This window comes from Dendroctonus ponderosae, unplaced genomic scaffold (assembly GCF_020466585.1).
Source record: "Dendroctonus ponderosae isolate FM_Combo_2020 unplaced genomic scaffold, Dpon_F_20191213v2 Dpon_F_20191213_4, whole genome shotgun sequence".
Classification (NCBI taxonomy): domain Eukaryota; kingdom Metazoa; phylum Arthropoda; class Insecta; order Coleoptera; family Curculionidae; genus Dendroctonus; species Dendroctonus ponderosae.
In genome coordinates, this window is record NW_026018611.1 from 15093227 (window position 1) to 15106796 (window position 13570).

Below are 13570 nucleotides of genomic sequence, written 5' to 3' on the forward strand. Positions count from 1 at the left end.
TCGTCGATTCCCCGACGTGCTCAACATTTGGGCTTGTCTTACGGCTCATTGTGGCGAATTTTGCAATTGGAGTTGGAGCTCCATCCGTGCAACGTCCAGCTGACTCAAGAACTTAAGCCTCAAGGCCATGGGCAACGCAGAACATACGCAAATTGGGTGGTTGAACAAGAAAGCCGTTGATGATGTTTGTTCGAACCGAATTTTCTTCAGCGATGAGGCTCATTTTTCGCTCGGTGGTTACGTGGAAAAAAAAACAGGACAGAACAGCCGTATATGGGGCTCTCAAAATCCTCAGGTGATCGCAGAAACGCCTTTGCATCCTGAAAAAGTGACCGTATGGTGTGCATTATGGTCAGGTAGTGTTATTGTATGCCCGTATTTTTTTAAAAACGATCAAAGAAGAGCCATAACAGTCAATTGTGAGCGCTATGGACGCATGTTAACCGATTATTTTTGGAGATAAATTAAAGATTATGATCTGGAACACATGCGGTTCCAGCAGGATGGGGCAACGAGTCACACAACACTGGCAGTTAGAGCCCTATTGCAACATTTCGAGATTGAGTAATGTCAATTGGCCCGCAAGATCCTGCGACTTACGTCAGATTTATTTTTGGGGGCTATGCGAAAGATCGTTTTTACGCCAGCAATCCTCAAACTCTTGAGCTACTGAAAAGCCAATACCCGGGAAGTATGACCGAGATAAAGGTAATGTGCCAAAAAGTCATTCATAATTACCTCAAAAGGATTTAGGCCTGTAGGAATTTCCGTGGAGGACATTTAAATGATATTGTTTTTCACGTGTAATGGCAAGGTTTAATCTTTATATTGATTTAGAATTTTCGTCTGCATCTGAATATTTTGTGTGTTTTTTTTTACTTTACTTTCCCAATGATAAAATGAATAACCATGTATAAACAATAAATCACAGAATCCTTATAGCCCAGTCACTATGGACGAGTTACAGGACATTCAACCGAGGGAAACTTATGTTTGGGTAATAAGAAGAAAGCTTCCTCATCAGTTTTACAACCAAATGTCAACCAAATTCATGTCTCAGTAATGCCGCATTACTGAATAAAAAGCCAGATCAAGTTCGATATAGAAACCTCAGAAGAATATAGAGATTTGACACACATTAAAAATGAAGAAAAGCAATATGGCATTCTTGAATGATGAATGAATGAAAACAAACAAGAGAGACCGATCAGAGTAATGCTCAAAAATCTTCAACTATCCTGTAGCACTGAAGAGCTATTACAGGAGTTGAAAGAAAAAGGCTTTAAAACAGTCAATGTTATAAATAAACTAAAGAGAATCACGAGAAACAATAAGAATATATAAAGTTTCCATTATTTTTAGCAACAAAATACTGAAGACGTCAAAAAGGTATTTGTAATACAATATCTAGCCAACTCGAAAAGTATTCCGTTGGTGTATTGAATGTGGATCTAACCATGGCTCTAACTATGGGCCTACACAACATATCCAGCTGAAAATACTCAGTTTCATAAAAATGGAACGAAAGTCCGAGAAGATTTAATTTATTAGGAAAAAGACTAACAATAAAACAATAAAAAAACGGAAATCGACGTGCAGATGACTCATCCAAAGGGACGACCAAGCAAACAACTATATCATCTCGTTAATTCTGTAGTTAGTTGCCTTCGGGAAGTGGTAAAAGCCTCAATATCGCTTGAGTTTTTTTGGAAAACGTCACTAATTACTCAGTGTGTTACGGGAAGGAAACAAGATACGTCACCAGTTCTTTTGATGATTTGGTGCCAATAAGGGCAGTGCGCTAGATCTTCCGTTATCTGCTAACTGAAAGATTAAAGTTTTCAATTCTGAGTGAATTTTTATTGCTTGTTCAAGTGTAGTATGAGCTTTTTGAGAATGAATTTGCAGATAAAGTTGTTGCGCCAGCTCGAAGAAATCTGGTAAGAATGAATTCTAATCTATACATCCTTTGGCATGAACTTAGTACAACAATTTATTTGAGAAGCTACTGAAGCTGCTGTTATTTTTTATTTGACTTGATCTGGTCTGTTATTTTCAAATAATTAAACTTTTAACTAAGTTTCTGTAATACTAAAGCATGCAATTTTTTTTCCTTTTAGGTGGCACCATGTAGATTTCGGTTTAGTTTAGCATTACTTTGCTCCTGGTTGCCATGTAGATGTAAAGCTTTTAGTCCCATATTATTGACTTATTACGTATTTTCTCATATTGCTGCATGCCATATTTATTCGACAAGGAACGACGAGGGACATTCTGGATTCGTGATTGAATTTTAAAAATGTTTGAATTTTCTTTTTCTAAAATAAATTTAAACTCATATCATACATTAACAAATGAGGTTCTCTACAGAAGACTCTTTTGATATGTACAACTGTTAACGTTCTGCTGTGAACTATACGCTTGATCATACTGATAGGTAATTTGTGTCACTTGCATGTTTTTTCTTCTATAATTACACCCTCAACTGAACTGTTCTTGAATTCTCAATTCGATTTTTTAAATTAAAATTAATTTTCCCACGATTTTCAAAAATTGACTAGCCTAATTCTCTCAAGTGGACTCTTATTTATTATTATCTAAACCTCTAAATTTAAAACACTCTAAATATAAAATTAAAGTCGTTGCTGTAGTGCTGTTAAATACCCTTTATATTGTCATCTAAGGTAATTATGCACATTATAAGTAATCAGTCAATTCTGTTTTTTTTTTGGTATTTGTTATGTTCCGGCCGATCTGGATCTCGTAGCGTTTTTTTTTGCAGTAATGCCTTCTACTATGACTGATCGATGCTGGCAAGTCCACCATTCTCCCATTAGGTAGTATAAGCAGATACAAGATAGAATATATTATCTCTGACATGAGTATATTGCGTTTTGTACAGCTTTCAATACATGTGACTACATTATTGAAGTGTTGATATTGATAAACAAAACTGGATTTATTGGACACTTTATGTAGATATTTGGGTTATTTTTATTTCGTTTGGGTTATAGTTGGTTATCCGTTGCTACTTTTACGAAATTATTTAAATCARCTATCTCAACGAAAACAGGGGCAAATCGTAAAYTTTCCAACCTCGAAATGATTGAAAAAWTCCTTTCCGGAAGAAAATCCAGTACTAAATTAGTTGGTAGGGGAGGTAAGGAATTTATAATAGAAGTAAGTTTTTATTATCGAAATCCAGAACGGTTCAAACTAGATATTTAGGTAGTTTTGCTTCTGTGAATTACACCCTAAATTAAACGCTTCTTGTTTTCTCATGAGGGATAGCAAGTGTTTATATCTGAATTATTTTCACTCATCTTTTGAACATTAATCAGTCGGGTTTTCCGCAGTACGTACTTTTTAAGTTAAACTTYATAAATTCAATCTGCCCAAAGAGTCTTSAAAATCAAGATATCAACACTAGTGTTTTTCTGTTGTAAATCAATTTTTTTGCTTTATTCAAATGTTGAAATAGCGCAGAATCCATAACAAAATGGCTAAAGGTAGGTGGATCTTGTTTATTGCTTTATGATGGTGTAGCTGATGGCAGCCTAAGAGGGTGCAAGTGATCCTGGACTACTTATTTAGATACGGGCCTGTTTTTTCTAAATTTTACCTCTAAATAAATTAGCTATTGTTCCGTCCGATATATTTCAGATTTTCTGCCGTCCAGCGTCCTTCAGACTATAAGTGGTCCAGATCAAGAATTTAAGCAGACTAACAGTCACTAAATGAGTTTATTGAGAAATAACCGAGGATTGAAGAAATTTTTGGCGGCCTGGATCCCATTTTCCATTGTGCAGAAGTAGATGGCAACCAGTGTTGTAGTTTTTCTTTGATAGCATTTACACTGCTCGCATGTGCAGATCTGTGGATTTTAGTACGCGAATTTCATATAACGGCTTTTTTTAAATTATGGCGCACCCGTATGCTTTAAGATTTTCTTCGGATAAAACAGGTGACTTTTTCAAGTGCTTCCATTCACTAATAATAGCGTTTTCTTATTGACTTAGCGAAATAAAAGTCCGTGGCAGCAATGAAAAAACAAACGGAATAAATACTGTTAAATACGGATTTTGACACTAATCCTAACCGATTGTTATCAACAGTATTAAATATGAGAATTTTTGAATTATTATTCGAATATTATCGCCACGCTAAGAACATGACTGATGAAAGAAAAGTACTTTAGAGCTAACGGCCCATTCTAACAAACAAAATGAATCGATTAAATTTAGATATTTTTAGCTGCAATATGCTTTTGAGACATTTAGCTGCAATTAAATATTACTGCTTTTATATGTGAACACAAAAAAGACACTTAGAGCAAAACCACAAAAATTCGGGTACTTCATTGAAGTCTTCATCAATGTCAACTTTTTCAACTAATATTATTTCCTCAAAGATTTTTTTCAAAAGGTGCTTGCTGTTGCCGCTATCTAATTTGAAGCTGTAATAGTTTTTACAGCTACGTCTTGGGGCGTTTTGGAGGTTTTGAAATTTTTGAAACATATTGACATTTAACGAAGTTCCGGCCAAAAGAGTGGAGGTATGCGCAAATGGAACAGTGGAACGGTTGCCAACATTCAGGGTTCATTATCTTTATTAGCTCAGAAACTCTATCAGAAGCTATCTATCTCCCAAACCGTTGCCAATGTCCAATTTTTTTCAAGACAGCTGAACTCTAGCGAATACCCATTGAAACCCAGGCCATTTTTCTTTTTGAAATATTGCCAACAGTTGCGGAGTTGTGGGTCAATAAGGGTACAAACAATGTGGGTGGCAGTTTAAGTGTCTCTAACTACAAATTCCATTTTCTCTGAAACTATTTACGAAAACCATGTTAATAAAAAGTTGCATTTTGGTTGAAATTTGACTCCTATGTGAAAAATATGTGCAATTGCGAGTTTTCAAAAGTTAAAAAAATATTAAGTTGAAAAATGGATTTTAAACCATTGAGCTGCTCCTAAAAATACATTTTGGGGTAACAAAATCTTGGTACGCCGAAAAATTTTTAGCAAAAGTTCGCGGAACAACCAGGGTTTCAGGTTTTTGAAAATTTAACTTTGATGGCGTTGAAAAGGTGACCAAAATGAACTTTGGCCATTAAAAAACTTTTTTGCGCCAAGTCTAGGGGCATTTTAACAGATTTCTTCCCAAAAATGTTGATAAATAACCGAGTTATAGGGTAAAGAGTGCAAGTGCAAGTTTGAGAGTTTTACACTGGCCAAGAGTTAATCGAGGTCAAAACTCAAAGTTATTTGTTCGGAAAATCGTCTTTTAGACCTTCAAATCATTATAACTTCCAAGTTGTTTAACCGATTGCAATTTTTAGAGATGCAGTTTTTATAAGACATCGTTTCAACATTTAAATGCAGTTATGCAGCAAGTTTGTACATGCAAAAACACTGTTTTTCGTAAAAAATTGCGACCCTAAATCCGTACAGAAAACATAGATAACATTTGCCTTGAATCGTCTTTTGGCCATTCAATCTCTTATGACTTTCAAGTTTCTCAACCGATTTCAATTTTGTAAAATACGATTTTAACAGAAAATGACTCGTTGTAGAAGGAATTTTCAATGATCTAAATCGGGACTATATTAAGAGTTACTTATTTATTCATACTGAAGAATCTGATGTACCATATAGTTATAATAACTAATAATATAGTTATAATATTCAAAATATGCGAGTCATTCGCGTTGCTAATAATGTATTGATTTTCCCAAATTGTCTATGAAATTAGAAAAATTATTATTAGTTGATATACCCCCAGCACAAAGGGGGGTCATGACCCCCAAGAGCCTCCCTGATTTGTATCCGCTCTTGATCATATTGACACAGGAACCAGAGTGATTGGTTCCAATATTCAAAGACGCTTGAAAGTATAGATTCATTATCTATAATATAAACATAAAACAGGTTAAGTCCTTTTAGTATCTGGAAATTGTAGTAGAAACCTGACGCGAGAAGGAAAATGCCAGCAACAACAGCAACAGCTAGAATTTTGAGATATATTCATAATGGGATGCAGAATGATGAATTATTGAGTGTGGAAAGCAAAACATTAATATATTTTCCAAATGTCAGGCCTTTTAAAATATATGACATTGTTATCAATCGCTCAAGTACAAAAACCTATGGAAGCAGGACAATGTGTGACGTCCTAGATTATGATATCTAGATTAGTCAGAACCAGAAGAAGGACATGGGAGGATTATGTAGCGTATGAGAGTTGGACATGGCACAAGTAACTCGAGTAACTTGTAACTAACAAGAGCCCTCGCTAAGAAAAGCAAGACATAGTCTTAAAATAATAAGAAAGCTGATGTTTGAAGTCACTTTTGGGACATTGAAAGAAATTGCTGGCAAATAAATTGGATTTAGGTAAATCGCTACTTCTACTATCAAAACAACGAAATTGCATGGATACTTATTGTGAAATATTATTTTAATATCCACAAGAAAAATTTGATTCTGAGAATGCCAGTTCGAAGGCAACAATTTTGAAAAAATTAAAATAGTTTGCCGACGAGCTATGAATGAAATGACATGGATTTACTTACATAGACCTGATTTGTGTGTTCTGGAGCTTTCTATTTCCAACAATACGAATTGTAGATAAGTTCAATATGTTGTTGGGTATTTTGCCTCAAAAATGTTTGCCTTGAAACATATTTTTTTTGAATTACCTTGACGTTTCGATAGCTATTTTTATATTTTATTTCTTTATAAGTGGAATTTTCTCTTACAGCTTGAGCCAGCCTAAGTGTGTCCCTGTAACCCTCTAGGTGATAGTCCTTGATTACTTTTGGATAAATAATTCATTCTTATTGTGAGATAAAAGCACTGTTTATGAATCTATAATAAAAGTCGTGAGCAAATCCTGTCTTTTTTTAAGGCAAAATATTTGAGGCCAAATACCCAACAAACAGTTTCTGAAAATACGAATTGTGCAATTAATAGTTCTGTTAAATCAAAATAAAATTATTTTGTTTGCTCTCAGACATTGATGTCTATAATAATTAATGAAATGCAGAAGGGATAATGTGGTAAACATTAAAAAAATAATTGCTAATATGTATCGCATAGCCTTCTCGGTATTTAATTAAATGGAATCAAGAATATTGATTGATAGGGTAAAAAGGTATTTTAGAAGATTTTCTAATAGATTTAAAATATTTGCGGAATATGAAAGACAGCTCAAACCAATTAGCAGCTCAACAGAGTATGAAAATTAAACAAAAATCAATTAGAATTTTTTATTCAAGCAGGATACTTGAATTGATTAAATTATTCATAAATAACACATTAATTAAGTATTTAATCAAATCAAAGTATTTACACCTTTTCGCTTAAAATTAATAAACCTAACTAAAACCAAAATTAAGATTCGAATTATCTGTCACTAGAAACTTTTTACAACATTTTGCACAATTTCATGCAAAATCATGGATTTCATACTGCAGTCTACTACAAAAATTTGAAATTAAACTTCCCATTTAAACGTTAAGTCTTACTGAATCAAAATTTTACCCATGCCTACATTGTTGCCCAACTTTGTTACTTTCATACCCTGAAGCTGCAGTTGCTCTATAACTTATTCATTACGTTTCAGTGCGAATAAAATTCGTATTTAGAAGTTATAACACTCCTAATAATTTCCCTGAGCAAGTAAGATAAATTGGCTTACGGTTCAAAAAAAATGTCAAAGAAGTTCAGGCTTAATAAAATTTATAGTTAAAAGTGATTCCAAACCAAGTTTTTCAACCACTTTGGACAATTTCCCAATTATTTATGAAACATCTAAAATTCCTTAGAGGCAAACCCAATATAACCAATCTTGCTTCTGTTTTGACGTAACAAATTTAGTTCGGCAACTTTTTAAGTGCAGGGTCTTCTTTGAATTTATAGTATAAAAGTGGGTTTGCCGATTGTCAATATGGATGTTACTCTTAAGTACTAAGCTTGAATTTTGATAGACACGTGAGATTCATTTTATCAGCCTAAGTGAACATTTCTATCTACAACAAATGTACTTTCGTTCTTAAATACAGAAAATCTATATTTGTTTAAAATAAGCGTGTAGCTTACTTAGCAATTGTCTCCCAATGGCAAAAATGGTTCAGTCCAAAATCCAGCAAGATAAAGAGTAAAATATATTTTTTAAAGGGTCAAAGTCTATCAAATTAGATTTCCAGCACTATAACAATAATGAACGTTGGTTGTTTAAGGTATTCGGGCATTCACGATAATTAGAAAAATTCACAAGTGTTTATTTTTTCGTCTGTCTCACTGGTGGCACTTGATTGTGATGATGTAGCTGCTTTATTTTGATCGATTGGATATGATTATGACTAATCCGAAAGTGTGTAAACTTTCATCCGGATTAAGTTTAACTATTGACGAAGATCAGTTTAAAACCGGGAAGATTAACTAATAAAGCGCAATATTGTAGGTATACCTATTGTCGCATATATGCACTGTTTAAGTAATAGTCTGCTTTAAATTTATATGCTACCTGCACTGTTTAAGCAAATTCTACCATATTATTAATCAGCAAATTCCATTTTTAAAATACATCTTAGCCAAATATTTAAAATTAAATATCTACAGCATGTATCTAACTGAAATAATAATTTTATTAGAGACAGCCGCCCCACATGATGCCGGAAAGTTTGTTTTACGCTTGGGCAATAAATCAAGAGAATCAACAGTTTTATAGATTCATAAACTGGGACAAAGTGGCCGCTTTTTCACTTGGTATTGCAAATAAGTTGTCTAAGTACTTATGATATAACACATTAACATCATTTCTGACTGATTACACATGATTGACTGGCAAAAGTGATTTAGGAGGAAAAACAACACACAAAATTAGCAAGAAAATAGTTTAATGTATTGAAAATGATTTTCTGAATGAAAAACTACTAGTTAATTAAATTGAGTACTTAGTGGAAATTAAAAAACAGTGTTTTCCTTATACAGAGTGATTTAGGAGAAAATGGAAATATTTTGTAAAGTATACAAATAAATCGTGAAACCACATTCAACCAAATGTTCGTGTGAATTGATTTCACACCCGTAACCGTAAAGTAAACCGACAGAAAAAAGTAACAAAATTCAAATGTTTCAAATTTCGTGTTTTGTTCTTATAATTCATCAGTTCTTGTTATAATAGTAGTATAAGTCAAGTTCTTCTAATTTCTCTTAGGAGTCGAATAGGAAGGAAATCGGGAAAAGCTGCACAATTAGTTAAAAAATAACAGCTATAAATAAAAATACAGGGGAACTCTACAAAAATAACTGAATTTCGAATCCTTAGATTTGAGGAGATGTCCAGATTAGATTACATTTTCTTTAAGCTAACATACAAGCACATAATTTGGTGTAATTAATGTTCGAAAGAGAATGCCATAGTTTTGAAAAAAATGTATACTAGAAAAATCCATTTACATATACAGGGTGAGATTTTTTCGATGACTAGTACAGGGATCTTGAAAGCTAAAGCAGATACAACAAAGGTTAAGTGGTGGGAGAATGTTGAATGCTCTACTCGATTTTTTCTTCAAAATGTGACACTTGTCATGTGACAAGAGATATTTTAAGTTAAATAGCTCCTAGTTCAGTCAGCATTAATCGGACAGGAAAACATTAAATAATTAAGTTGTAGGAAATTGAATTCCAAATAAAATGGCATGAGACATTTCTGCAAATTGACTGTCATTTTTGACATATGACATAAGTTTGAGTTTTTGTGAAGGTCAACCATATTTAATAATTTCATATATTGAAAACGAACATGGTATCCTATACCATTTTTTCCAATAACTTCACATAATTTAAAAATGTATTCCATTCGATGGTTTGTTAAAAATTACAGTATAATTTTAGTGCAACTAGAATTTAATTATTTATAAGCATTAATAAATTGGATAGAAGTACACTATCGGACAGAAGTTCGTTTACACAAATGTTAACCAAAAATTAACGATTACGTTTTTGACCCAGTGTAATAAAATACTGTCGTGGTTGATTAGTGACCGTGATGATAATCAGTAATAAATTTTAACTGATATTTTTTTAAACTAATAAAATACTGTATTTGCACTAAAATTATTATTTGATAAATATTTTGGGGTGATTTAAATCAAGTTGCAAAATTATAAATAATTTTAATATGAATAATTTATCATATAAAACTACGAGAATAATGGCGACAAATGTAGAGCAACAAATTGAAATCACGAGTTTTATTTCAACAAAAAGTAGTTAACGATTTTAGAACAATAAAATCAAAAGCGTCTCAAAGGATGGCATTCCCATTGTTATTAATTACTTGTCGATACCGAGGCGGCCTTGAATGACAATCTATGCTATATTCGTCCAAACTTCACTAACTTTATTTATCAAAGCTTGTTTATTTGAAAACTTTTGAGTTCGAATGCTCCACTTCCTCTGAACGACTTTCAATAGTGTTTAGATCTGGGGATTGTGCAGGCCACTCCAAAACTCGAACATCTTTTTACACAAACCACTGTTAAACAATTTGTGAAAGAGTGCTTTGGATCATGGCCCTGATGGAAAATAAATCGCAGTGGCATTTACTATTTTGCACAAGGAAGCAGAGTATTTTGCAATATATTCCTATAAAAAAATCGGTTTATCGTGTCATTAACACGTGCATGGACCCTACTGAAATGTGTAATAAAACATGTTGAATTTTCATAAGCTAGCTTAATACGTAGATTGCAACAATTGCACTTCATGCATACTACCAAAAATTCAAAATTGTATTTTTCATTGCAAACTAAAACGTGTTAGCTTTCTCTCTATCTGTATTCAACCATTTGCCCATTCATATATTAAAATAATAATATAATCAGAATACTACTTCTTGAATATTTTTCCTGAAACTCAGTAAATATATTTTAAAAATGTAACGACTATTCAAACTTCTTCCATAGCAATTAAATTTCCCAAACATTCAGATTAATTTTCAACCATAATCCGTTTTATTTCTTCTGGCTATTCTAATCATTAACCAATGGACCAGCCAATACAAGGAAATGTATTCCGATGCGTTATTTTTAGGTAGCTTAGTAAGTAACATTTGCTTAATTAATTAAGTTTTGCCACTAACAAGCTTACAAACTAATTACTACTGTCTTCCTATGCACCATTCAGCTGTTATCCACAGTGGGGATAAATTAGCATGATTAATATGTACTTCTAGAATTTTGAACGCCTACTTATGTACTTTAGCGCTGTTAAGCCATCCAACTAAAATTAAACTTTAAAAGAGCAGGTTGCTGTCAAGAAAAGGTTCATTGCTATTTATGAATTTTATAAAATCTCAAACGATTTCAACATATTTGAGATCCAGTCTTAGATTTCTGGTGATTTGTTAAAAGTAGAATTATTTTAAATAGGGATCTGACATAAATTTTCTCACAGATTTAACCATAAACATTCCTTCAGACCGATTTGTATTTTATCAGACTTTTATTCCGATCTTTAATAGTATTGAAAATTGAAAATTTTCAAAAATATGGTCGGGGGGGGGGGTTGTTCAATGGAAACCATGCTTTCGGAAAAGCTTTCAATAGAATACCTATCGGTTGAAGTTTTTCCGGCTTATTTGTCTTAAAGCATTAGTATTGCTTATATTGCTGCTAAATATCTGCTTGGATGCTTTTTCCGCGAGGCCAGAAGGAAATACACTTCAAAAAGCAGAAATACTTAAAAAGTACAAACATAAAAGTCTAATATTGAGCAATTCGTTCGTACTTTTGCTGTTTATCGCCTTCTATTGCTGTTTTTTTTATGGAATAGATCTTTCTGCATTGTTATTGCCCTCTAGCTCCGTGTGCTTACACGGAAGGAAGGGCCGGAAAAAGTATTGCAAATTTTAGAGTATGGTTTTTAAGAATTAAATTTTGGGTGAAAAGTAACAGCAATTAAAGTATTTTTGGGTTGCCGGTCTTGTTTAGATTTTTGAGATTGTTTTGCTTGTAGTTTTAGTCGCATTACAGATTTAGCAGTGTATTGGGACGAGAAAGTTTTTTTGCATCCACTTTGTTGTTGAATAAGGCAAGCAAGACTTTCAGTTTTAGATTATTTGGGCATTTGAACTAACTTGAACCTTCCACAGCTGGTGTTGCAACAGTTGGCTGAAATGCTTATAGGTTTCTTGTAGTTTCCAAGGAGAGAGGTGGTCTCTTACAATCTCCGACAGGAACAGTTGGCCCTGTAGTTGGAGAGAATGACGGAATTTGAGGCAATTTTTTACCTGTCTAATGTGCCTGAATTGTAGTTATCTGGGGTACGATGAGAACGGATAGGTTTTGGAGTTGTTTGCTTTCAGTAAAATTGGTACGAGATTTGGACAGGAACACTTTGTTGGAAACTTTCTCCTAGTTTTCGAAACGCTAAAAATGCGATTCTGCCGAGGTGAAGCCTAAATTGGTGTCTTTGCTGGGAATTATATTTTAACTTAGATATTACGGGGGCTGTTTTCTTCACAATAAATATTGCGAATACATTTGGAGGAAGTTTGTGTTAGCTGTATTTCTGTCAACTTCTATATTTTTCAATAGCCAAATTGCAATTTTTTTAAGTAGTTAAATTGATATATTTAACTGCTCCTATAATTTTTTGTAGTCAAATCGAGATTTTTAACCACTTCTGAAATTTTCTAATAGCTAAATAGTAATTTTTAACCGCTTTCAAATTTCTTCAATAGTCAACTCGAAATTTTTAATTACTTCTAAAATTTTTTAATAGTCAGATTCAATTTTTTTGCCGAGATGCCGCGATTGCTCACGAAATTGTGTCAGATGTTGCATGGACGGTTTGCAGCTTTTGCAGCGCAAACCGCAGTACTTTAAGCGTCATTTTGTGACTATGGATGAAACATTAAAACACCCCTACACCTCTGAGACAGAAGAACAGTCCAAACAGTGAGTTAGCAAAGGGGAATCTCCACCAAACAAGGCGAAGACAGTTTCTTCGGCAGGGAAGGTCATGGCAACTGTCTTTTGAGATTCGCAAGGAGTGACCTTTATTGATTATAGGGAAAAGGGTAAAAATATCACAGGTGCCTACTATTCATCGTTATTGAACCATTCGCATACCGAGCTGCAAGAGAAGCGTCCACGATTGGCCAAGAAAAAGTTCTTCTCGATCACGATTACGCACCAGCTCAAACCTCAGCAGTTGTGACCGCACAATTCATCGAAGCATCGCGTTTTTTCAACGCGTTTCACATCCCCCCATTCTCCAGATTTGACTCCCTCGGACTATTAGTTGTTCCCCAATATGAAAAAATGGCTGACGGGAAAAATATTTTACTTTAACGAGGACGTTATTGCAGAAACGAATGCCTATTTTACAGAGTTTGACAAATCCTATTATTCGGAAGAGATCAACCAACTAGAGCCTACTTGAACGTTTTTATTTTTGCACGTACTTTTCAAGCCACCCTTGTACTACTGCTTTGAAAACTCAATTCAAAAATTTACGTGGGGAAATTCAATTTCCTCTCAACTGATCAGAGCGAC

The 13570-nt window shown here is 33.5% G+C and overlaps 1 protein-coding gene and 1 long non-coding RNA gene across 2 annotated transcripts in view; one reads left to right on the plus strand and one right to left on the minus strand.

Moving 5' to 3' along the window:
• Nucleotides 1-13570, minus strand: part of LOC109535548 — a 35561-nt gene that overhangs the window by 3850 nt on the left and 18141 nt on the right. The gene's annotated exons all lie outside the window — the stretch shown is intronic.
• On the plus strand, nt 594-1851 carry LOC125504205. The gene is made up of 2 exons (XR_007281335.1): nt 594-708; nt 943-1851. It is a non-coding gene; the product is annotated as an uncharacterized LOC125504205 (long non-coding RNA).